This window comes from Adiantum capillus-veneris, chromosome 29 (genome assembly GCF_014529385.1).
Source record: "Adiantum capillus-veneris isolate H3 chromosome 29, ASM1452938v2, whole genome shotgun sequence".
Taxonomy (NCBI): Eukaryota; Viridiplantae; Streptophyta; class Polypodiopsida; order Polypodiales; family Pteridaceae; genus Adiantum; species Adiantum capillus-veneris.
The window spans coordinates 102,212,265-102,237,424 of record NC_140959.1 but is presented as its reverse complement, the minus strand read 5'-3'; the positions used below and the strand labels follow the sequence as shown (position 1 = coordinate 102,237,424).

General features: G+C 39.9%; 1 pseudogene; it reads right to left on the bottom strand.

Moving 5' to 3' along the window:
* Positions 1–25,160, bottom strand: part of LOC147419676 (uncharacterized) — a 52,284-nt pseudogene that overhangs the window by 11,036 nt on the left and 16,088 nt on the right.

Below are 25,160 nucleotides of genomic sequence, written 5' to 3'. Positions count from 1 at the left end.
ACCTTAAAACTTTTCAAAAACATTAATAAAATATCCAATATATAAACAATTAAAGTTACAAGCCAATTCACTTAGACAAGATGATTTCGTCTGTAGCCCAATCTTTGTAAACAAGCATAGTGGCCTCCATCCGCCTTCCAATCTATACAACCAAAAATGGGCAATCAAAATACAAAAACCCACAGAAAATAAGAAAAGGTAGCTAAGGAAGCACAAAGCAGACCTTGCGTTGTTCTAGTTTGAAACTTGCATTACCGACATCCTCGAATCCCATTATGACAAAGTGTTCCCGAAGATTGGCAAGAGTCCAATGCGGATTCACTGCAACCACCTCCACCTCGTTATTGGGCATGCGGACACGAATTTCAAAGGATTGAATCTCTTCGGCTGTCAGCTGCAAGGGTATCCATTTGCCACGTTTGTGCATCCACCTCTCATAGCTAAACCGTGCATACAAGGTGCACCTTGCTTTCAAATACCGAAGGCAAACCTGTGTGGGGGACACATTGCACTTATAACGGTCACCATCATGCAAACCGTCAACATATCCCCAATTGACACCTAGAATGGTGTCCATTGCATCTATGTCAACTTCTTTGCAAACAAACATTGTTGGTGTTTCTACAATCGGTAGAAAGCGGAATGCATGCACGAAAAAAATGAATGGGACAATGAGACCCACCGATCTGGTTGCCTTACCAAACTTTAGGGACCCTTGGAAATCTTGCAGCACCTTGCGCTTGAAAGAAAGCAAAGCCCAATGGTCTGGAGTTGGCCATTCTGCACTGTGCAATGAGGGTGTCTCCACGGCTTCTAATCTACCACAGCTTTGGCTTGACTTCGGCACCACGTACTTGTGGGAGTACATGAATATTCACTGCTCGGTAAGTTTTTTCGATGAAACATTAGGAAACATAAGCTTCCCAATGTGAGCATGCACAACCATGAACGTGCCTGAGAGGCACTCAAGCGACTGTTCCTTAACTAAGCTGGATGGAAAAACATCTTTACAAATGTCCTTAGTTAAACATAATGATTACATAAACGTAAACATGACATATGCATGGGATAGCTAAACCATGAAAACTTACAATGAGGTGCAAATTGAGTAGAAGCTCTCTTGAGGTGGAGCTCAGCTGCACTGTAGACGTGTTGCATGATGGCCACCATTCCGAACTTTGTTTCTTTGAATGTCAATAGCCGGCCCTTCCAATGACGTTCCAATACGCCTCGACACCGTACGCGATGAGGTCCAGCACGTGACGGTTGCATGTAGATCCATGCACCCTTCTTGAACACTTGTGGGATCCATACCCCCTCTGAGTCTTTTTTGTTGTGCAACACAATCTCCTCTATCTCTGGTTTGGGCCGTCTATGCGTGGACATGCTTGGGAAGTTGGGCTTAGGAAGGGATTTAAAAGAGTTGAGTACTGTGGAGAGAGAATGAGGAGCTGAGGGGAGGGTGAGGTGAGCTGCCTATGGTGGCTATGGTGGCTTTGATAGTGGAGATAGAGAAAGAGAGGAGTGAGAGGTAAAGAGGTAGAGAGGATAGTGGAGCTGTGGGCTATGGAGTGTGGGACTGTAGAGGGTTGATGGAGGTGTGAGAGAAGGGGGGGCTATGGAGAGAGAGGAAGAGAGTGGTGGAAAGCTTTTGGCTATGGCTGCCTTGACTGCAGAGAGAGAATGGCAGGAGGGAGAAGAGGGAGAGTGTGGGAGAGAAAAGTAATGAGGGAGAGAGAGAAAAGTGGATTTTGGGGGGAAATTTTGACTTTTTAAAGTTAGTTTATGTTTTGGGGGAGTTTTGAAGGCAAATAGGTCAACTTTGGAACTTTTAAAAAAATTTCAATTTTTTGAGTTTTTAAGCATGCGCGTTTTTTTTTGGGGGGTCCCTTCCTCTTTTATGACACCTCTCTCCTCCTATTTAACCCCCCCCCCCCCCCGGCCTACCTCCCACCTCTCTCTAAGAGCCAAGCATTGAAGAGGGAGACAATTAGGCTGCACCCCTACCATTCCTCCCCCTCTACGTGATATCCCAAGAGCCTTCTCATTGGTTCTCCCTTAAGCCTTCACTAATCAAAAAGGTCCAAGGAGAGTCCATATTTTTCCTAATGCAAGGTGAATTGGTGGCTCACATCGTGTCTGAAGCAACAACAATTGTTGCTAAACCTCCCGATCATCCAACAGTATTTGGAAAGGATGTTCATGGTCGAATATTGGAGGAGATTGTAGAGGGTTTTATTGTAAAGAGAGGTGGGGAACCTCCTCTCATTCCTCTCTGCAGATTGATGGAAAATGAAGCCATTAAAGCGGTGGGTCTAGGTACCTAGGGCTTGGTGAAAAGGTTTGAGATGTCTGGATACAGTGTGCTTGGAGCTCCATTTCTTGTGTCATTTAAGAAGCCAGGCCATGATCAACATTATGTTTTCGACTTAGAAAAAGATGAATGGGGACCTATTTGGCGAGAAATAAGCGATGATTTTGATAATTCCCTTCCCCTTGAGTGGGAAGACTGAAGAGGAAAAAAAAATTATCGTTTGGGATGGTAATCACCGTTGGAAAATTTGGATGCGCTTAATAAAAACACGTAAGTGATTTCTTTTTTGTTTAATGTAAAGTTGACTTGGATTACTCTATGCTTTCTAATTTTATTTTTTGTTGTTGAAGAATTTTCAATGATAAAGTGGAGACATTGTTCTGTGAAGTGTCAATTTGTTTATGTTGATAGAAGTGCAGAGGGGAGAGCTTATGCTAGCTTTGCGCTCTCAAAATGAGTAGGCACATTTATTGTTTTGAAAGTTATTGCTATTACTTTATCGATGTCATTCTATTGCCATTTAATTTAAGATATTGTGTTTTAGGATTGGTAGAACCACTGTGAGCACAAATTTTGGGCAGGAGATCTTCTTGTTCCAAAAACTGGCTATGGCAAGCAAAGATTCTTTAATGAAAGACTTTTCCCAAGATTGGATTCGATGGATAGAGGTAGAGCTTGCTTGTGAGAAGAAGGCATCTAAAGGGAGTTGGTACAACGCTCCTGCTCTTTTATTAGCAATGCTCATATGGAAGGTATATTTTTTTCCCTTAAAGTACTCTTTTTATGTAATTTCTAAAACTTGACATTATTTTGTAAAATCTTACTTTTTTTTTCATTTTCTCTACAAAAGGAAGACTTTGACTTGTCTCTTATCAAAGAGATGCAAGAGATCAATGATCCCTCGATTTCACTGCCAGAAAAGGAAATGGTTGCTCGAGGAAGAGTAGAAAAAATATTCAAAGAAAGAGCTTATAAGGTAAACACTTTCTCTTCTCACCGTTTATGTTTGAATTTCTATAAAATTGTAAGTTGACATGTCATTTGAATTTGATTTATGTGATTGAAAATTTGATTTGATTTGATCTCGTGCTAATGCAACATAGATGTTGGCCATTGCCAACCCCGACAATGGCCAGGGGTTCTTCTCTTTATTATTTAACTTCAATTGGATAAGAGAAAAGGATCAAGTGGGCCTTACAAGAGACAAGGTCCACTCTTTGGCAACTTCTAAAATATCACCATAGAGGTAATAATTTTTGGATAAAAAATACACATCAAATCATCAAATGAATCAATGCATTTATGGTTTGTTTATTGTTTGCTCTATAGGAAAAAGTAAATATTGCACTCTTTGATGCATTGCCGTGTAGATGATGTTACTTATGAGCGTTATATTAGTGCAATGAAATTTAGAATGTACTTGCGTAAAGAGTGGTATTGGGGAAGCATCTTGAAGCAATGCTTGAGGATCAAAGGGAAAATGATTGAAGAAATGCCGGAGGGCTTTGAAGCATGGTTTCATCACCAATTGAGGGACCACATTGATAAAGCTTTTGTGGAGCATTGGAGTAAGCTCAACACAAAAGAGTCGGATGAAAAAAATCCAGAGCTTATGGAATCTTTGAGGAGAGTATTATTCAAGTAATACAATTGATATCTTTATGGTTGTTATTCTATTTTTTACTTAGAGTTTGTATAATAAATAAGTCACTTAGGAAAGGAGCTCAAATAAAGTTAACTACATTTTATGTAGATGGCTAATTCAACTTTACGATCAAACTTTGTTGGAGAAGTTGCCAATTACTGTTGAAAGTTGGAGGGACCTCTCTTGTGAGGAGTGTATGTATCCACTATGGATGAGAGATTATGGTTTGATTGCTTGGGATATTGAGTATTGCCCTTGGTGGCTAGATTACACTCGAGGCACCTACCTAGGTGATGAAGGGAACTTATATAAAGGTTATTCTTGGCATTTATAAAAACTACAAAATTGTTAAAGTGCTCATACTATTTAGATTATGTTTGTGAAAATATATTTTTGTTTGCTTTAGAGCACGTTCTTGAAAGAAATGAAAATGGTATTGAGTAGATTGGCTCAGCTTCCAAGAAAGCCACCTCTTCGAAAAGAGTAAATAATAGTAGAATCTCCTCTATAAAGAAATGATTGGATTTTGTTAGATCCAAGAAGCCCAAGAACTCTCCCAAAAAGGTGCTCAAGGCTCCACAGGTAAACTTGCTTGTTTAGATATCTAGCTGTCACTTTCTTTGTACTCAACAATTCTTGATGAAATATTTTATTTTCTGATTATGCAGTTCCTTCCATAGATTGTGATGTGACCGTTATTGGCAACATGCTAGATGTTTACAAAATTTCTCTCGATGATGGGAAACGGTAAAAACATGTGAAAAGAAAGACTAACTATGTGTGGTGTGTGTTGTGAATGTTTGAAATACATGTATTTGATCGTATGCAGGATCTTGGATTTTCTTCATTTAGTCCATGTTGATGGGGAAAAGAGCAATGAAGTGGCCTCTCTTTTGTTTGCGGATTTCCCAACAAACTTTAAAGTTGAAAATTTTTCAGAGAACGAGGTATGCATCTTTCAAAATCAGAAGGGACAGTCTATGATAGTTTTGTAACTTTAATTAAATTAACAATGCGTATTATGCAGGTCCCTCCATGGAATCAATTCTCTCGAAAATTAAGTAAGAAAGTGGTTGTAATAGCTTCAATGTATGTGGCAGACAATGGGTGGTACATCACCCTAAGCTCCACTGATCACTTTGGCATTGTGTCTAGCCATGCCATCGAGATGGGATTCAAAATGATGCACACCATCCTTATTTTGATCCCCGATGGTTATGTGCTAAAGACCATTGAGATTGAGAGAGTAAGTAAATTTATTTGTTGATTGAAAAGCATGCTCGTAGTTTTCTTCAATTAGATCACATTCTAATTGTAATTTGTAGGTGGAAACACTATTGCTAGGATTGTTTTATCATAAGGGTCAACGTCCTATCTACGATCGACGAGATGGAGAGAGCGTGTACAATAACTCTTTCGATGCCAAGTTCGAAATACTGGTGGAGCGCGCCGACGGAGAGTACATTGGAGGACACGCTCTTAGAGGTGCCGTCATGCGTAGCCTTGACTTCTTTCGGTAAGAATATATGCTTCCTACTATGCGTTATTGGACTATGTTACATAAAGTAAAAAGGCGCATATTTTTTGCTTTTTTTAGCTGGCTTGTGCGGACATTTACTGCGGAGCATACCTACATTGTTGATATGTTTTCTGGATGTGGTGGCTTGAGCAATGTTTGCGTTGAGTTGTCTAGACACTGTCTCTGCATAGATAGTGATACAGAGGTCTTCCATCAACATCTTTCACGCTTCAAGGCTCCATGTGCACGTGCTATTTCAGCAGTTGATGCAGATAGCGATGAGGAGACTGATTGGAAACAATATGAGCCCGGATCACATTGCCCTTGATTGACATCAACATTCGTATTATCTATCGTTTTTTCTAGTTTGTGATTTTTATGGAACGACGTGTGACCATGGTGTTTGGGTGCCACTTTTTTGGTATTACTGAAGACATGTTGTTGGTGTTGATCGTCATTATCAATTCAGCCATGATTTCATAGTTATTATGCTAGATAGAAGTTAGTTGAGAGCTTTGGATTTACCAAAGTAATATACCAACACATGCTTTTTTGCGTATGTAATTTCTTCTTCCCGTGAGCATTCGCTGCTGTACGGAAGCAAGTATGGAATGGGAATTTTTTTAGTTTGAATTTTCATGCCGTTATGCTGCCAAAATTTTGATTGCTTGTCAATATAATCATGCTTTTTGTTCATGTTTGAAAACATAATCATGGTTTCATGTATACAGAAAAGTTAGTCAAGCTTCACGGAAGCAAGTATGGAATGGGAAATTTTTTTGTTTGTATTTTCACGCCGTTATGCTGCTGAAATTTTGATTGCTTGTGAATATAATCATGCTTTTTGTTCATGTTTAGAAACATAATCATGGTTTCATGTATACACAAAAGTTAGGCAAGCTTCACGGAAGCAAGTATAGAATAGGAAAGCTTAACGAATGCTAGGCAAGCTTTCACAGAAGCAAGTATGGAATGGTTTTTTTTTTATTTTTCACGTTGTTATGCTGTCAAAATTTCATTTGCTTGTCAGTATTTCTTTACAATATCGGTCTAAGAATATATATAGTTTTATATATAATATTTAGATTATATATGCATATATATATAATATCTTTTTATTTATTTATTTATATGTGTGTGTTTATGTACGTAAGCAGTTCTTCAATTGGTAAAGTGTTTTTAAGTACTTGTTTATACAATATATATAGTTATTTATATGTGTGTGTTTATGTACGTGTGCAGTTCTTCAACTCAGTAAAGTGTTCTTAATTACTATTTTATATGCAAGAGTCTATGCGTGTATCATTACTTTGAGGTCTTTGCCCAAACAAGTACAACCATCAATATTTTTTAGATTCCTAGTTTCCAATTGGCTTATTAGGTATTCATCCTTGTTTGCAACAACACCTACATGGATAGGAAACAACATTCTACTAAAAGTAGGGTAAATACTAAAGACATGCTCATCTTTTTCTTGCATTATATAAAAAATTCACATCGATTTTCTTTACATTTGTCTTTCAAACTTCTTGTAGTTTCATTTGGCGGTTCAGTTTAGCTATAAGATATCAACAATACCCTAAATTATGACAGATCTTGAAGATGTGTTAGTAGACCAGGCCGATTAAAAGTATCACAGCTAATTCAATAATAATAAGTCAGACAGAGACATATGAATTATTCTCGCCAAGGCACTGAAGAGTGGAACACCATCATATAGTTAAAATAAGCATCATATAATTAAAATAAGTTGTTTACATGATTAGGTAGGGAATCAAACCTGCATACACACACACATAGTACAACTTGCATCACACTAGTACAATTTATCATGTGCTAGTGCATATTTATTTAACTATATATATTTAGTGCATAATTATTTAAATCTTGCCTCAATATTCTACCACATTAGAGCCAGAGATGTCGACCAGGTTGATTGTGCGTTTGCAGACAAGCAAATGGTCAATCTCCGCTTGTAAAGCGGCCCTTCGAGAGTTGTCTATGTACCCCCATGTCTCCCACTTGCCCAGAGCTTCTCGCATTGTCTCAAAGCCATCACTGAGTTCCTGGTCTCTAATGTTGCGAGTGTGATTAAGGTGGTTGAACATCCGGATCGCCTTGTTTGTGTCACGCTCTCTCTGTGTAAACGTCTTCTTTTCTTCAAGGGGTGCGTTGGGGGGGAGTTTGTGAAGCTCTTCATGGATTTTTGCAACTACCTCATTACTAGTAGTTGCATATCCTATATACATTGTATAAGTACAGGGAAAATGAAAAAATCTCTCTTGATTAACACCTCCGATTCATTTGTGCAGCATATGCTGCTTGCCTTGTAACATTTATATAGGCTAAAGCAGCATGCTCTCAAAAAGCATTGATAGTGATGGAAGAGTGGCATGTGTTAGTGACATGAGGGGTCCCACGCAGCATATGCTAACTGCTAAATTGGAGCGTGCAATAATATATGCATGATTTGTCAATATGAATATTATAATCATCCACTACTCCACCACTAACTTTTAAAGTGGGGCGTGCAATAAAATATGCATGATTTGTCACTACGATTATTATTCCCCTATAAGATTTATAAGCATCTAATAGTGCAATGAGTAGACACCACTAACTGCCTCTCTAAGGGCTCGGGAAACACTATGATTATTATTCCCCTATGAATACTATACGCATATAATAGTGCAATGAGTAACCACCACTAATTGCCTCTCTAAGGGCTCTGAAAACATTATTTGTGGACCCGGCTTTGGAACCTTTTCACATGCATATGAACAGGCAAACTCTCTCTCTCTCTCTCTCTCTCTCTCTCTCTCTCTCTCTCTCTCTCACACACACACACACACACACACACACACACACACACACATGTTAGTAGAAAACGTGCACACAATCTCCTTCTTCACAACAAAACTCCACTTTTACTTAACTCCACTTTCATCTCAATTAAAATGTGGGATATTTATAAAATATATACATTAAACCAACACATAAACAATTCTATACCAAGTTACTAAATGAAATAATTTGAACCGGCTTGAGAACCTTCTTGCCCAAACTTGAGCCGGACTTTTTTCATTTTGAATCTATCTTTCCTCTCTCCCCCTCATCTCCCACTCTCAGGCTCTCTCTCTCTCTCTCTCTCTCTCTCTCTCTCTCTCTCTCTCTCTCTCTCTCTCTCTCTTTGTCGGTACTCTCACGCCCCGATCCTATCTCTATTTCACAAGTATGTTTTTCTCTCTCCGTCTAATCCTTCTTCTCTCTCCTTCCCTTGGTACTTATTTAACATACCACAACGCCACCTTAGAGAGCATACATATGAGTGAAATCCATGCTTGTATAAACTCGAAAAAGCATCACCTGTAGCAAAAAAGCACGAATTGATTAACTCGTGTCATGTCACCTCCATAGAGTCAACCAACAATCTGCCGAAGTCGGCATTGCAGTCCCTGCCAAAAAGCATCTGCATTTATTGTAGAGTTTGAATGGAAAGTCTTCTACAAGCAATCCTTTTGTGGGACGCTTAACCCGTGTCATGTCACCTCCATAGAGTCAACCAACAATCTGCCGAAGTCGGCATTGCAGTCCCTGCCAAAAAGCATCTGCATTTATTGTAGAGTTTGAATGGAAATTCTTCTACAAGCAATCCTTTTGTGGGACGCTCACTTTGATTCGTCTACCAAGTAACTAGACCACCTTGAGGGAATCTTCTTCTTGTAGTCTTGAGCCTATTGAAGAGGGTTTTTACTTTCTTCCACTTTGTTTTGCATTGGGCCTTATTAAGCATGCTGTATTGTGCTTGGCAGATCTCAACAACCACTTGCCAATGGTTGTGATGAGTGCGTTCATAAATCCCTCCTTCACTTTGGCGTGTCTATACTTCTTTTTTTGCCTCGGCTAAAGTGATGATATCTTGCAACCATCAATAAGTTTGTGCAACTGTTTGTGGAGGTGGGGTCAATGATGGGACCGTGCTCCCTCAACTGAGGTGTTTCTATCACCAGGGATATTGATAGGAGCCAGCCTGGTACCTGGGGGTAGGCCCTCATGGAAGGCTTGCTTGATTAATGTTGGTAGAGCAGTTGCGGGACGTGCAAACAATCGTAGCAATATTGTGGAAGGCAATGGATGCAGTATTGAAAGAAAGGATGACCTTATCGAAAATCGCCGCACCTGAGGCAAGAGGATGGTTGTGTAAGGGCGACTTCTAGTGTCTGCGAAGGCCGATCGAGAATGTTAAGTATGGAGCCTGATTTACCCTTGTAATCTTCTGTGGTAAAAGTGCACATTTGTAAGGCCCCCATTATGAGGAGAATCCATCGTGCGTGAAGGAAAATCACTCACCGGAAACCAAAATTTTCACGGACAAGAATCAGGGGCAACTTTAAAGGCCTCGGGGGCGGAGGCCCCCGAGACTTTTTTTTCGCCGGAATATTATGGCCGGACGGCGGCCGGAAAGTGGTCGGAAAACAACCGGTCGATTGGCCGGTGGCCGGTAGTCAATGGCCGATGGCCGGTGGTCGGAAGTCAATGGCCGGTGGCCGGTGGTCGGAAGTCAATGGCCGGTGGCCGGTGGCCGAATTCAATGGTCGGTGGCCGAATTCAAAAGCGGACTTGTCTTCTCAAGGGCGGCCACACATGGGCGGATTGGAGGGTCCGATTTGGACTTATTCGCACAAGGGCGGCTACACATGGCTGTCTCTCATAAGAGAGGGCAGCTCTTTTGGCCTATAAAAGGAGGCCATTTCTACACACATTTCATAGTGTGAAGTTGATGCAACAAGGTGAGTGTGAGGTGGTGAGAGTGAAGCAAGGCGGGAGCTCCATTAAGGGTATAATCCCTTTGTAAACTACTTCTTGTTTTGAAGTACTAAAGCCATTGAGTGGCTGCTTTCCCGTGGACGTAGCCCACATTGGGTGAACCATGTATATCGTGTGTACTCTCTCTCTCTCTCTCTACTCTATAATCTTGTGTATATAAATCTGTCTCTCTCCATTAAGTAATCTACTCATTTATCTATTTAGCTACGTCTTATTTCCTAACAGAGAAGGTGTTGTTGTAGGCTCCCTACAATATGTGCCACATCACCCTTCAATTGGCAATCCTCCTTGTAATTGCTACAAGCTATATCTCATCTTGGTGGAGTTTGCTTGAGGTGATCTTGTTTGTGGCTCCATTCGACAGATTGCCACCACCATCTCTTCGATTGTAGGCATCACTTCATTGAGGAGGGATTCCATTGGTGGGATGGAAGAAGAAACCTCCTCACCATCGTGGCCCCATTTGTTGTTGATCCATGTGAGTATTCTTTGGAGAGGACATGGCTAAAGAAAAACAAAAAGGATCACTACTGATAGTAGTATGCAGGTAGCCAAACAGCCTTTCAAACTTAAGACCCTTGCACCACACAAAAAGAGTGTACACACTCATGTAATCAAAGCACATAAGTAAATTAGTTTAATAGTTTTATCAAAATAAGAGAAATGAATTTATCACTCAACATAGTTGTAAGGACATGGGTTCTACGGGCAAGGCCACCGGCACGACCGGATAGTGTGTACACTAGGGGGAGGCTATAAGATAGCATGATTGGGTGGAAACTAGCACACGCATTACCATCGCCCTTTCACTGGTATCAGAGCTATTTTTGGGAAGGGGAAAAGCGCGTCGCATAAGGAGAAAAGCGGGTTGCATGTGCATGCAACGTGTTGCTTCTCTCCCACGTTCCGTAGACAGTGACATCTCCACTTTGCAGCAAAAAGAAGTCAGGCACAATTTCTTGTATGTAGATAGACAATAATATCCGACCGCGGTGCCCCACCTACGCCCTCCATAGTGGGCGACCGAGCCAAACTCGACCGACAACTCAATGGCACTGAGGCTCCAAAGGCTTCCATGTAGATAGACAGCGACAACCAACCACAGTCGCCCCACCTACACCCTCCACAGTGAGAGACCAAGGCAAACTCGACCGGCAACTTGACCACATCAAGGCTCCGAAGGATTTTGTTGGTGTCGTTGGCTGTGCGCGTAGGAAGGACCGCTTAACCCTTTCAGGAAGGAGGGTTGAACCCACCCCATGAAGTTAAGAGGCCAACACTTTACCATCAAGCTATTGACCCTCATTGTGTATAACAAGGAAAGATAGCATACTTATGTTGAAAAGAAAGCTAATAGGAAAGGGAAAGTTTCAAACTTCAAAGAAGTAGTTTCACCCTTTCCTTTCACTTCTTCACTTCTTCACTTCTTGGAGGAAGGCAAATTTTCCTCCAAAAATTCTTTTTTCCTCAAGGAGGTAGCTTCAAAGTGAACAAAAGCCTTTCCAAATTTGTTTTCTCTCTTTACATTAGTGTGTGTTTACCATGGCCAGTGAGGATATCCCACCTACACACACTTTTGATTTTGAGCATGTAGATCAAAATCAGGGCACCATGGATGCTGGTGACATTAATATACACAACGATGATGATCTAGGAGATCATGGCCTTGTAGATATGGTCGCTTTCAAGACTTTGGAAAATTGCCAAAGCGTACTTGAACGCAATCTCTTTGCACTCAATGCAAATGTTACCAATCTTACAGAGTTACTTGTGAAATCTATGAATTCATAGGTGGCTCAAGGAGCCACAAGTGACACGGTTCAAGGGAACCAAGTTTGCACGACTCAAGGAGTCCAAGAGACAAGTGCTTCAAAAGATGTAGAAGGTAGCAATGCATTACTTAACAATATCACCATTCTTGAGTTTCACGGGGAAGAGCGTGATCGCAACAAGGATGTGGTCAATATGTTCTTACGCAAATGGAGTGATATTCATAGATTAAGACACACCCCGGATATAAAGACGGTTTTGGAAACAAGTCTATCTCTTAAAGGCAAGGCCTATAAGAGCTAGATGACATTTTCAATAGATGTTTGTCCTCCATCTTGGGCTGCATTTCAAGCTTCTTTCTCCAAAGAGTTTTTGGACTCCAATGAAGAAGATAAGAATTGGTTAGCATGGGATGCATGCTGCATGTTTGGCCTCTCTCTCTCTCACACAGTATCTTTCGAAATATCGAGAAATAATATTAAAACTAGAAGGTCTAGATAAATTCCAAAAAGTACGGGGTTTTTATAGGGGTCTTGACAAAGACTAATGTCTTCATGTCAAGACCCATCATCCAAAAACTTTGAAAGAAGCCATCAGTCATGCCCAAATATATGATGATGACCAAGAGAGGAATGGAAATGTTCCCTACTATAAGAATAATTTTGCTAAGAGCAATGTGGCTGAGAGACAATGGCGAGGTAGATCTCCCACACGTTCTAAGAGGAATAAGAGACAATATACCTCCCCACGTCCACAAGAGGCTAAGAAGCCTAAGCAATACGAGATACTCCACGTGGGTCTCTCAGTACTGCTGATTTTGAGAGTGCAAAGAAACATAATTTGTGTTTTGAATGTCTTTTGGACAACCATAACAAGAAAGATTGCCCTCTTTTGCAAGGCAAAGAAAAGGCCATGCACATGGTGCAATGCCTCACATTAGATTCATCTCCTAAATGTTATGCTATAGAGGTTCTTCATATGGAAGAAATCACAAGTGTTGTGTGCCTGCTTTAATGTGGTATCCCACGTTTGGTCCCCATGATTTGATTCGCATGCGTGGCACTATTAATGGACAACGTGTTCATATTTTAGTGGATGATGGTGCAACTCATAACTTCCTGAACTATAAGCTAGTCAAGGAATTGAAGCTTACACAAACTCCCTGCTCTCACAAGTACGTGGTGGAGCAGATGTCTGGCAATGATAAAGAAGTATGGGACACGGTAGTTCAAGGGGTTGAGCTTATTGTTCAAGTTCATACGATGACCCTTGAGTTTCAAGTTCTGAACATGGACCGTGTTCATGTAGTTTTAGGACGGGAGTGGCTACATGGTTTGAAAACACATTGCACACTAGTTATGAACACAATTCCTTATCCTTTTATGGCCAATGGTAAACATGTGCTTTTGTTTGGTGAGAAAAATATACCATTTGCACCTCTTATATGTACATCCAAGCTTTTTATTTTGTAGAAAGCAGATTTAATAGATGAAGTGTTTTTGTGCTATTGCTTATCTTCAAGTCTTGTGAATTCTCAAGAGCAAAGTGCGGTGAATTCTAATGATTAACAAAGTGTTAACAAATCTAACGAGCAAAGCGCTTTCAATTTTAATTCTATGGAGCAACGTGCAACTATTGTAAAAAAAACATTACAAGATTCTCCATCCCTGCATAATTCTAGTTTACTTTCTCTTTTTGCACGGCAAAAGCTGACTCACTTACTCACGGAGTATAGTGATGTATTCTCAATTGATTTACCGCCGGGTTTACCCCCTACATGTGATGTGTAGCATGGCATAGATATCTTTCCAGGCACTAAACCGGTGAGTAAACCACCTTATCGTATGAGTGCTAAAGAAGCCAAGGAGGTTGAGAGTTCAGTTGACTTAGCACTTCTCCTTGGACATCACCAATTCTATTGGTAATAAAGAAAGATGGTACTATGCGCATGTGTGTAGATTATCGTGGATTAAACTCCATAACCATCAAGGACAAGTATCCTCTGCCAAGAGTGGATGAGTTGTTTGATCAACTCCATGGGGCAAGATACTATACAAAGACAGATCTTCGTTAAGGATGCCACCAGGTGCGTATCCTTTTGCAAGATATCTCCAAAATCGTCTATAGAACACGGTTTGGGCATTTTGAGTTTTTGGTTATGCCTTTTGGTTTAACCAATGCTCCAGCTACATTATGACACTCATGGATAGGGTCTTGCATCCCTATCTTGGAAAATTTGTTGTAGTTTTCCTTGATGACATTCTCATTTATAATAAGATTAAAGATGATCACATAGAACACTTACAATTAATGTTCGAACAGTACGAGCTCACGTGTTGTTTGATAAGCAAAGAAAGTGAAATTTCTTTAAAATAGAGATACATTACCTCAGTCATGTGATCTCTTATTCTGGCATCAAAATGGACACTGACAAGGTCGCTATCATTCTTCGATGGCCACATCCCAACATGATTGAGGAGCTTCAAATATTCCTAGGCATGGCTAGATTTTATCGGCAGTATATCCGTGATTATGCCAAAATTGTTGTTCCTATGAGGGATCAACTTAAAGCAAAAGGTAGGACCTTTTCTTGGGAAGAAGCCCAAAAACGCAGTTTTGAACAACTCAAGGTAGCTATAGCCACTGCTCCCATCCTAGCAATCGTTGACCCACTTAAGCCATTTGTGGTAGAGACTGATGCTAGTGATAAAGCAATTGGTGTGGTACTTCTCTAGGAGGGAAGACCTACAACATTTGAAAGTAAAAATTTAGATAGAGCTCAACAAAATTGTTATGTCTATGAGAGAGCTCTCTACACCATGATTCACGCTTTACAAAAGTGACGACACTATTTATATGGTGCAAAGTTTGAAGTAGTTTTTTACCATAAGAGTATCAAATGGTTTACTACTCAAATAGACTTGAAGGGCCGTAAATCTAGACTGGCAGAAATCCTTCAAGATTATGATTGTAAGCTACGATATCGCAAGGGGTGATATAATGTAGTAGCGGATACACTAAGTCAGATGCCATAGATTAATTCACTTGCTTTCACGGAAATAAAGAGTGGATATTTGGAGCCATTACGTGGAAAGTGTGCACAAGATCAATCATATGCTAAAGTGTGGAGTGCAGTTTTAAAAAGAGATCCCTCACACTCACATGTCTCTGTACAGCCAGATCACCATGTCTCTGCACGTGCAGATAAAAAATCCAACACACAGAGCTCCACCCCTACTCAGGAAGAGATTAAGCAATGGAAGAATGTTTCCATTAATAATGGAAACTTACTCCACAAGGGTAGAGTATGTGTGCCAAAGGACTCAGACACTAGGGGCCAAATCTTATTTGAGTGTCACGATAGTCCAAGTGCTGGTCATCCAGGTATTCGTAAGACGTATACCTTATTTCTACGGCAATTTTATTGGCCGATCTTACATCATGATGTTCAAGAGTACATACTAAACTACCAATACTGCCAAGTTAATAAGGCACAGCGCCTCAAGGTAGGTGGCCTTTTACATCCTTTAGAGATTCCACAAGGTAAGTGGAAGAGTATCTCTATGGATTTTGTAGTAGGACTACCTACTACAATCGTGTCCATGGTGCCATATGGGTAATTGTAAACCTCTCACAAACATGGGTCAATTCATTCCCACTAAGACTACGGTTAAGACACCAAAATTAGCACGGCTATTTGTAGAGCATATATATAAATTCTACGATCTTCCAGCTAGTATCATTAGTGACAGAGATTGAAAGTTTGATAATCGCTTCTGGAGAGCTGTGTTCCAAAAGTTGGAAACTAAACTTAATCTAAGTACGGTTGATCATCTAGAAATGGATGGTCAAACTATAAAGAGTCAATTAAGTGCTAGAGGATATGCTACGAGTGTACGTTAGCAAGAAGAAAACCAATTGGGAAGACTACTTACCTATATTGGAATTTTCTTATAACATTTCAAAGCATGTGCCTACAAGGTTTAGTCCATTTATGCTTTTATATGGATTTCAACCTAGATCACCCGTTCCGGTGGGGTTGGCTAAGGAGAAGATACAACAAGCAAAGGATTTTCTCCAAGACCATTTTGACATGATTCGAGTTGCTTGATAGAATGTTAAGAAAGGTCAAGATGGATATAAGAAGTACGCAAATGAGCATCGTCGTCTTGCTACTTTCGAAGAAGGAGACAAGGTTTTCCTTATAGTTCTGGAGCATTCAAATAGTCTGTAGACGGGAAAAGTTGCTAAACTTTCACCATGCTATTTACATTTCATCTTCTTGCTATCAGTGTCATGTCATTTCACCACGCTACTCACCTAAAACAACTACTCTCAATAGCGAGAAGATGAAATGATTTTCCACGCTATTGAGAGTAGTCGTTGTAAGTTAAGTTGTACATATTTGGCCATGGTCAGAGGTACTAGTATCATTTGTCATTCTTTCTTCTATTTATTGTGCTTCACATGCAGCTTGGGATGTAGTGATTTCGAGCAGTGCTATCCTTTTTTCTTGAACTACCTACTTTGGAGACAACACTTTGTCTACCATTTGTTCTGGGAGATCTAAGGCTTCTTCTCTTCTTTCTGTTTCAGCCTCTTAAGGTAGCATTTCGTTTGTTGGTGATTCAAAATTCTATTCTTATTGGTCAAGGGTGTCCTGGTCACCTATCTCTTCTTGGTTTTTTGCTTTCTCCCCTGTCCTGGTGGATTTGTCAGATGATTTGAGATCATTGACGCGTGGCCGTTTTTCATCCTCTCCTTTTCTTTGTTCCATTTTGCACTTAAGATCATTCTAAATTTGTTACCGCATTTTGTTGAAAATGTTCAAATTTTCCTCTGCTTCCTTTCTTTTGCGTTGTTTTATCCTTTCTAGAGCTTCTGGATTTTTGTGCTATAGAGACACATCCTCTTCTTCTTCTCTTTCATCATCAGCTTGGCCTCTTTTTCAGTCTTATGTGTCTAAGTGAAAAGACACTTCCACATTCCTCATCTGAAGACTGATATTTGGAAGGAGTTTCTCTTTCTCTTGACTTAGCTTCTTCGTTGTTTGGTGCATCTGATTTTGTCTTCTTGCTATCAGTGTCATGTCTTCTTGAGGTCTGCCTCGTTTGCTTGATTTCCGGTTGTGTCCTCGTTGATGGTCCTGCTATCGGCTTTATTGCTCTTTTAGATTTGTGGATCAAATCTAGTTGTGTGTCCATAGGTGGTAGCTCATCAATCATTCCTAACGCTTGGTAAGAAATTCTAGTCAGCATTGGTCTAGCATTAATGTAAGTCTTTCTCTTTTGGATACCCTTGATATTTGCTTCCACTATGTTGTCAAGTAGGTAGTTGCCAAAGTCACAGTTGGCTACTCTTCTTTTTGCTAACCTCATTGCCATCACCACTACCATGTGCAAAAGTGGTTCAATGTATCATGGCGGCTTTTGTACCTTGAAATATTGTGCAATGAGGCACAACGGCAGTTTTGTCTCTGAGTAGATAAAGTCTTGATAGGTCAATTTGTGTCTTCTTTGCTTTAGAAATTCTTTGTCATTATCTATTGCTTTGGTCTTTTGCAATAGATTGTGTGTTCCCTACTGTAGGTGGAGAACTTCGTTTATGATCTCCGCATTGATTTTAACCTTGATCGTAGATCCGTCTTTGTCTATAAGGGTGGATTCTCCATTGTACTATATAGAGTTGATGTGTTCATGTGCTCTTCTGAAATCTATTCCCCATGGCGGTAGTCGCAAGAAATTTTCTAGTTATAGAAACATGGCTCCTGCTAGCACTTCAGACCTCTGGTGTAATGCCCACAATTACCTTGGAAAAGGGGTGGCCTTTACTATCTCTCCGTCTGTTGCTTGAAACTTTTTGATGAATACGTTTGCGGGTAATTTTTCTAGCACTTTTTTTGTGATATGAGCTTTCTCATTTGAGGATATGTCCGTGATCTTGTATGGAGCCACTTTCCACTCCCTTTATGCTTTTTTCGGGGCATCTTGAGGCCAATTTTAGATTGAAAATAGGGTTTAGCAAATGATCAAAAACTCTCAAAAAGTTGAAGAAAACGGAAACTTGACCATAAAATGAAAAATGAGCATAACTTTGTCAAAACTATCCCAAATTTGACCAAATTTCACGAGTGCATCTAGGGTTACTATAGTCACAAGGGCATGCATGAGGTCACATATGAAATTTGGCACTAAGGTACATGAATCACGATCCATGTTGGGACACATTTTGAAGATCTGGTGATACCACCTGCTGGTAGGGATCATCAAGGTGGTGCCTTGGTCCAAAAATATGGGATTTTGGTTTGGTACTTAGGTCAATTCTTGGTAATTATCCTCAGACTTAGAGAAATTTGGCATTTTGATATCGATTTTGGAATCCAAATGAATTGATACTTCATGGCTAGACCTTTTGAAGATCTGGTGATACCACCTGCTGATAGGGATCATCAAGGTGGTGCCTTGGTCCAAAAATATGGGATTTTGGTCTGGTACTTAGGTCAATTCTTGGTAATTATCCTTAGACTTAGAGAAATTTGGCATTTTGATGTGGATTTTGGAATCCAAATGAATTGATACTTCATGGCTAGACCTTGTTTAGTGTTTTGAGCCAGATGATGTAAATTTTTATATGGAAAGGTACATGGATCACGATCCATCTTGGGAAGGATATTGGGGTAGCCTTTTGCAGATATGTTCCTATAGGTCTTACTAGCACACTGGTGAAATTTTTTTGAATTTGGAGTTTTTTTTAAAAAAAAACTCAACTTCACAATTTATGGTCATGTTTTCCTCATCTTGACCATATTGGTTTTTTGGAACCACTTTTGGGCACTTCCTTTGACTAATATTTGATAATGCCTTGACTCTGGATGATTTGTGCTTGAAATTCACAGTTTTTCCTATTTCTCGACCAACTTCCATCAGTTTCTGAATTCATATGAAGGGGGAAATCGATCCAGGTAATTTGCATGACTTTGTAGGTACTGTTTTTCTTTGCTTTGCCCCTAATTAGACCTTTAGTGTCACATCTCCCTGATGCTTGTGTTTCACTTTCTTTCGGACTCCCTCTTGTTTTAGGTTGCTTTGGAATAAAGCCTCAAGATGTTTCAATTGTTGTTTTGGCTAGTGGGGTAGCTTCATGTTCTTCTCCTAACCCTATTTCATAATGTTTTTGCTGATACTAACCAGTTTACCCTTGATTACTTCCAAATGACCATTTATAAACCAAAGGTAACAAATCATAAGGTTTTAATGATTTTAAGACCCCTTTTGTGACTATTTTTGCATGGTCAGTTATACTTTTGCATCCTCCAGCTAGTGATCAACTTCTGCCCTAATTTTGTCATCAAGGTACATGGATCGCGATCCTAGTTGGGGGAAGGATTTTGTATTCCAATTAGTGGAAGTTGTTCCTGGGCTTATGGGGAACTCACTATGCAAGTTTCTTTGATTTTAGGGTTTGGGGAACATGGATCGCGATCCATGTTCCAACCCCTTTTGCAACAATTGTTTTTGCATGCAGTGATTCTACTAGTTATAAGGAGTCTACTGAAGAAAAGGTTTTTGTTTTGGGAAAGTTTTAAACTCCCCCATTGGCTTTGAAAACTTCCAAAAATTATGACTTTGATCTCCTGTTTTGCTAATGCTAGTGCAGTGTGGAGCATAAACAAGTGTTCTTGTAGGGTTAATGATCATATATACCTGTCAAATTTGGTGGAGTAAGAACTACCGAGGTGGTCGCAGCAGGCAAAAATAAAGTGGGAAACTATATTCTCTCTTGGCTCTCTCTCTCTCTCTCTCTCTCTCTCTCTCTCTCTCTCTCTCTCTCTCTCTCTCCATGTGTGTGTGTGTGTGTGTGTGTGTGTGTGTGTGTGTGTGTGTGTGTGTGTGTGAATGCAGATGAGCTTATTTTGCCCCATTTGACTATATGTTCCCTATCTACCCGAAATGCCCCATTCATACTCACCTCCATTGATCATATCTTGTTGTTCATATCACCTGCAGTTCGATCCATTCTGCATTCTGATATTCGGTCATCAAATGGCCTTTAATTTACAGTTTTGATCCTTAGAAGTTGGCTCAAAATTCATCATGTGCCAAAACTTTTCATATTTGCCATGTTTAAAGCCCTTGCTTTGAAGTTTTGATGTTTTCTTTCAAAAGTCAATTCCAACTTTCTTTGCCCAACTTATTAATTTTTGTTGATTATTTATCCTTTTTAGCTTTTTAGTGATAAAATTAAAGGAGAATTATCCACAATTACTAGTAATTGACCAAAATTTTGCCAAAATTATTGTAATCACTCATACATACATATTCTTAACCCGGCATTTAAATGGTGTCAATATGGCTCATGATTATGCCTCCTAAGAGTTAAAAAGCTCTGAAAATTTGTTGAAGAACATAATAATAATATATACAAAATGATGAGTATCTTGTTGCGTTTCCCCTCTTTCTAAGTAAGGTATCCCAGACGAACATGTGTCAAAGTGCATGGGTACAAAGTAAGTGTCTATGCATAGCCATATATTGTGGCTCTATGATGCGAATTGAAGATATGCATGGAATAACAAAGTGATGTGCAAGATATGGGTTCTCAACAATAAGTTCACGGGCTTTTGATGATGAGGTTAGGTTGAAGCTGCGTGGTCCGAACAAAAGTAGTTGTAGAAGACGTGCTCATTCTTTGACTGTGGCATCTAGAAGTTGTGACACTGCATTGTCTTTTGATTGAAGCCACTATTTTGGACGCCACTGAAATTGCTTTGATGTTGACTTCAGGTTCAAGTCATCCAATGATCAAGTCAGTATATGTTTCCATATTTAAATGATTGCTTTTGGTTGTCGATGTTGTGATTGGATAGACCGGGTTTGCTTGCCAAAAGCCTTGGGTGCTTTGTTGAGGGTTGGGTTTGGTTGATGCTACGTGGGTGGACTTGTAGTACCATTTTGTTTGGATATTCGTAATTTCTTCGGATGGGGTTGCATAATGGACATTTTTACCCAGATTTTCATGACCATTGTTTGAGACCATAGCTAAATAGGAGCAGGTGTTGATTGGAGAGATTTCCACACGTAGTCTGATTGTACAAATGGTGTGGCAAAAGATTTGTCATCTAGTGTTAGTGGATCACCACGACAGACATCTCTAGCATAGCGATCTTGCACTAACATAATGTCAATACTCAGCGAAGTGACTCGGATGGGGCACGGAGACTCTTTGATATCGTCAATCTCAAGAAGTGAACCTTAACAAGAAAACACAATAGCTCTACAAGAAAACCAACACTCAATGATCAGGAAAATATGCCTATGTCCTTTTTCACAACTCTAGGTCATCATGCCATTTTGGCACTCGAACGGATTTAGAATGCAACAAAACTTTAGGAGGAGGTCTAGGACACCTAGGAGCACTATTCTACCAAGTCTAGTCACAATCCGACAAGGTGACAAAATCATGATGCATCATGAAAAAGGTCTTGAAAACTACAACAAATCAGTCCAAAAAGGTCGCCCTATGATCTAAGAACACTCTCCTATGGTCAAAAAGTCATAACTTAGTGATTTAAGCACTCAAATTAGATGATTATGCTCACTAGTGCGTAGTCGTGAACCTCAACAAAACTGACAATGCTTACACTTGAATGAAAGAGCAAAGAGAGAGGAACACAATGCACATTTTGGAATTGAAAATGGATTATCCAATCATTAGTTGTGATGATTACAAGTTGGATCTACTTCTTATAGCTTGACCGTACGTACAACAGAGCTCTTTCCTCTCCAAAGATAATACTCCTTTCACATTAAGGTTATTGACCTTTATACATAGGGCATTCTAAATGGCCAGTGGCCGGTTCACATGTACCTTTACAATTGTCATGACAGAATTACAACTCAGGGAATTGATTGTTACTCTGGAATTAGGATTTATTGAAAGTATCAATACACTAGCTCGGCAAAATAATAAACTACAAATGTGGTTTCTGGCTATGTGTTCGCTAGTTGGGTGCCCATTCGATATGTCCTCAAACATTTCCCCCTTCCTAAATTGTGTCGTCCCTTGATACGACTTTGTGTAGTCTTGTCATAGGGTTGCCTTCGGCTTTGTCTTCAAGGTTGTTCTTCATCTTGGAAAGTGGGTTGCCATTTATGACACTCCATCCTTCCTTGAGTGATTCATATATGCCATGTTGTTGATACGTGATTTATCTTTGATTTTTGAGGCAACTTTTCTTCTTGTTGTGCATTTTTCTCTTTGTTGCCAATTGGCCACCATGAAGATGGATTTTGATGTGTCTCAGTTTGTAGAATTTATCCCTTTTGAGGCATGGACATTATGATGGATTTGCTTTCAAGGTCCACTGTAATTTGAGTTTTCTACAATAGGTAGCCAACATTGAAGCACTATGTGAGCTATGTATGGTTGTTGTGGATAGCTCGCTTGCTGATTTTTTTATTTCCTGTGGTTGTAGGCCATTCTTTAACTTGCCATTTTTTGATGGAGCTTTGTTGTCGCCCTTGAAGGTAAAAGATTCTCTTGATAAGCATATGGAGACCTGCGGCTTTTTCTCCAAATCATTGGCGATTGATTTGGGTAGCCACTTTCTTATGCTGATATAGAAGAAATATATACAAGAGTGTGGTGATGGGTGTCTCTAGACTAGGGCTTGAAAACTTGAATGACCAAAGGTAAATACCCCGTGGGAAAAAAGTACCTTTGATATACGCTCTTATTGGAGTTGAGCATTTGGACGTGAAGTACTTGTCATGCAGGGTCAGTGCTTGGGAGAAACAAAGGAAGAGTGCCTAATGAAAGTTCCAATTATGGGACACTATATATGCATATAAAAATTTGTCAAACAAAAGCATGCAGCGTAAGAGATGGAGAGGATGGGTGCTTCAAGGAGAAAATGTAGCACGTGTGACATCAACCGACGTCTCAATAGCTTCCACGTTGTAATGTGTTTTGGCAAAATGGTACAGGCCACCCCAAAGAATTTGAGAATTGTTTTTTAAATGATTTTGTGACCCTCGGATGTACATAAAGCATGCTTGTACAAAGTGTACAAAGGTGGTGTGTGCCAACTGTCTCTACGCATGCGGGCCAGTTGTGCGGGGTATATAGTTTTGTTGTTTTTGTACATAAACGTGTCGAGACTTTAAAGTGTGAGTAAGTGATTTAAAAATATGAAGAAAAAATAAAATTTTATCAACTTGGGTTCGTGAGTGAAGAGGGATATTCAGCTGTGAAGAAGAAACTATGTGTTGCTGCAGCCTGCGTGAAGGGTGGGGATTTTGATGTAGAGGTGCCCCTCTTTCCTTGCAAGAGCCTAGTGTGGTGAGTTGAGAGTGTGTATCTCCTCATTGAGCTGATTAAACTAGGTGCTTAGCTCTACATATTGACCTCCCTTCATCTTGGTTTGAGGTATGGCAGCCATGTTGTGTGCACTTCCTTGTGGTGCAGGTAGTAGAGGGTAGACTATGCGCTGCAATTCCTTGCTTGTACATATGCAAAAGGGCAAGGTTTTCCCCAAGTTTTCCATAATTTTTTTTTATTTTTTTTGCTAAAATTTGTGGGTTTTCAAATTTGGCTTGATTTGGATGGGTTTTGGTCAAGCTATGTGTGCATATGGGAGCGCCTATGGAGTCTCTACTAGCACATGGAAGGGCGTTTGAAAAGAAGTGAAGCTCTTGGTTTTATGAGGAAAAGTGCAAAGGTTTCTATTTTTTTCTTTGGTTTTCTTGATTTTTAATGCATCCAAGTATAGTGGGAGTTGTAGCGGTGTAGAGGGAAGCTAGTCGAGGGTAGTTGAGGTTGAGTGTGAGCGAGATTGTCAAAATTTGTGAGAGAAGATCAACCCATATTATCTTGAGAGAGCTATACTCTTCATCCTCTTTTCTTAGTGTTGGCTTGAGGTGTTGTAGAGGCCAGCCTTCTGATCCTTCACAATGTTTCCAAGAAGGATTTTTGATGTAGAAGCTTGTCCACTCATACCTCACTGTGTTGCGTGCGTGAGTGCCTTTTGGACTTCCTCCTTCACTTCACCACTATACTACAACAACTTTGACTCTTATGCTCACCTATACCAGCATGAGCAACACAACATAATTATGCTCAACTCTTCCAGCTTGAGCAATACCTAGAATAACTACGACGCTTAGACCACAGAGAATATTACATGAATTTTTGGGACTAATGCCTCGTTCATTTAGTGGTTTAGCTGTCCGACTGTGAATTTTATGACGTGTATTTTCAATGGTGACTTGGACTTACGTATTCAAGGCCAGAAACCCAATTCCATAAGTTTTGGAAATTTAGGCCTCTTCCATTGTTTTGGTCATTGGATTCCACCATTTTGTCGAGTAGGTTGGCATATTTTGGCTCCTCTTGACTTGCTTGTTGTATGTTCACACTGCTTTGTGAAACAAGTCCTTTAGCTCTTGTAGGGACTGCTGTAGCCTTTTCTTTATACTGCACGAGAAGTAGTTGTTGATGTGTTTGGGTTCTTTGTGATTGAGTTTCCGCTATCGATTTTGGAACCCATCTTGTTTCTGGTCCTTGTGTGACTGTCTTTTGCATTTAGTGTGACTGGCTTTGGTAAATTGTTTCCTTTGTAGAAGCCCTAATTTTGTAGTTGATGACAAGTATCCATTTGTAGATTGATGAAGCCTTGGTGGTGGTTGGTTGTTAGCTATGCCTATTGATTGTGTGCCTTTGGGTGGAGCCTTGTGATTTTTTATTTCTCTTGGTTGTTCCAAATTGAGCTACAACTTTTGATAACCATATTTGAGTGTTACCTTCATAAAATCCTTATGCTTTAAGTAGCTTGATTGGAATCATCCGCTCCTTCACTTGTCTTTCTTGGGTAATTTGACTAGAGATTGACTTTGGTACCCAAACTTGTCGCATTGTTTGCTTCTTTGATATTTTATTTTGATGTCTTTTGATGTTGTTCTTTATCTTGCTTGAGTTGTTTGCCTTGTGTTCATAGTGCGTCTTGTTCTTTGTAGAACTTGCTGGTTGAGGTGGGTAGATCCAGGCTATTACTTTAGGCTTTTTGGACCAAACATTAGCGTTTCCTT